Source organism: Octopus bimaculoides, chromosome 5, assembly GCF_046866305.1.
Source record: "Octopus bimaculoides isolate indiv1 chromosome 5, ASM4686630v1, whole genome shotgun sequence".
NCBI classification, from domain to species: Eukaryota; Metazoa; Mollusca; class Cephalopoda; order Octopoda; family Octopodidae; genus Octopus; species Octopus bimaculoides.
Genome location: NC_142932.1, coordinates 105,602,890 through 105,605,389, shown reverse-complemented (window position 1 = coordinate 105,605,389; position 2,500 = coordinate 105,602,890).

Below are 2,500 nucleotides of genomic sequence, written 5' to 3'. Positions count from 1 at the left end.
TACAGTAACCATAAGAGCATCACAGCAAACCACAGCACATACCCAAGGCACACAGAGCTGCGCTGGGTAGTGAAGTGAAAGCACGTTATAAAAATAAAACTACTGAACAACAACAACAATAACAACAACAATAATAATAATAATAATAATAATAATAATAATAATCCTTTCTACTAAAGGCACAAGGCCTGAAATTTCGGGGCGAGGACTAGTCGATTATATCGACTACAGTTTTTCACTGGTACTTAATTGATCGATCCCCGAAAGAATGGAAGGTAAAGTCGACCTCGGCGGAATTTGAACTCAGAACGTAGCGAGAGACGAAATACCGCTAAGCATTTCGGCCGGCAAGTTAGCGATTCTGCTAGCTCACCAACCTCAAATAATAATAATAATAATAATAATAACAATGGATGCATGCTACTGATATAGGAAACAGCTGGTGTGTTAATATGATATCAATATACAGTTTACCTAGAACAAACTGCTCAATTGTTTTAAGGTCTACTGATCAACTTAAGATTTGTGAGCAAATGATCTTTCGGTATTAAATAAGTGGAGCACTGAGGCATTAGAATAAAGAGACTGAAAATTTATTAGTCGTTGGAAGTGCTCTGAACACGCATGACTAGACAAGCGTATACATTCTGTCCCGTTTGGTTTCGTTTATAAGACTAAATTTTGGTGACAGATGTGTTTACATAAACATCCATGGCATTACGGAAGCGTTGTGTTCTAGAAAATATTTCTCCAACTCGGGATACCATAACGCGAAACCTATTTTCTCGTCGATTTCCTTGTAATAAATCGTAACACGGTTCCGAGGGATTTTATGTTTTGTTCTTTAAATTATAAATAAAAGCAAATGAAACAACCACTTTACGCTAAAATAGTTTTAACACACACTGTACAGTATATATACAAAGAAAGATTTGAAGAGAAACTCATCAGACAATAAATAAATATACAGTAATGTTGTAGAATGATACGGTAACTAAACTAGCTTCCCCATGAAGCTTACCTGGTGAAAATTTTTATTTTATTTTATTCTATTTTCATTTTACTTGTGGAGAAAGAAAGGGCAGTTCCCATGATATTTGCAGTTCCTCTGAGACCGTTGAGTTTGATGCCGTTAATATTTTGTTTCCTGTATTGCCGGTCAACCTTTGCTGGAAAAACATCAACAAGCAGAAAATTCCAGGGGTTGATGCTCTGAGGAGAAAGGACTGGATAAAATGGTAAGTGTGAGCCTGAGATAACTAGATGCACCAGAAGTGACAAACGGCGGGAAAAACCATTGGGTCGGAGATTCCTTAATGGTGGATGTAGTAGAGTTGTCAGCTCCGAGGAATGGAGACCATTATAGTAGTGACAGGTAAGACAACGGGAAGATACAGCCCACCTAAGTTGTATTCAGCCCTTTCCGGACACGTGCAAAGGTTCAAGCGTTTCAATAAATGATTAAATACCAGTTAGTCCATGGCTCTTCTCTGGATGCACTCCAGTACGTCTGCGTTCGTAGTAACAGCATCGTTCCACATGTAGAAGTACTCTAGTGTAGGGTTTCTTATCTTTTATTTCTTATTTTTTACTGCCCACAAGGGGCTACACACAGAGGGGACAAACAAGGACAAAGAAACGGATTAAGTCGATTACATCGACTCCAGTGCATAACTGGTACTTATTTGATCGACCCCGAAAGGATGAAAGGCAAAGTCGACCTCGGCGGAATTTGAACTCAGAACGTAGCAGCAGACGGAATACCGCTAAGCATTTCGCCCAGCACGCTAACGTTTCTGCCAGTTCGCCTAATGTAGGGCTTCTGGCTGTGTGGGAGGATTGTGCTTTTATGTGGATATAAATGGGTGTGTGGGGAGATTGTATATTTATGGTGAAAACATGTGTGGGAAGATTGCTGTTATGTGGAGGTAGTAAAAGTATGACCTATATATACTCAGATTCCCACATGATTATTGTCATGTGGGATTATATGGGAAAGTGAGGAGGAGGCACAGTCATGTAAGAAAAATGAATACATGTGTGGATGATGTGGATATATGAGGATAATCGATGTGTGAGGAAGCGACACCCACACGTAGTGTTATGCGTGTGCGAAGATAACACTGTTATGTGGGTATATGAGGATAGGTGATGAAGGAGCACTATCATGTGGGAATATATAAATAGGTGAGGAGGGGGTAGTGTCATGCAGCAATATGTGGGTGGGTAAGGAGGGGCATCATTATGTATGTGTAAGGAAGAATCGCTGTCATGTCAGGGTATATGGGATGTGAAGGTATGTCACATGTGTGGGGATGACAGTGTCATGTGAGTGTGTACTGGTATGTAGTGAAGCCTCTTTTTCATATGCAAATGATAGAATGTAGGACGAGGTGAATGTTGGGATGGAGTAGCCATGTGGGAATATACGAATATGTGCGGACGTGACACTGTACAAACATGAGGGGGGATATGAATGTGTGAAGAGGTAGCAATATCA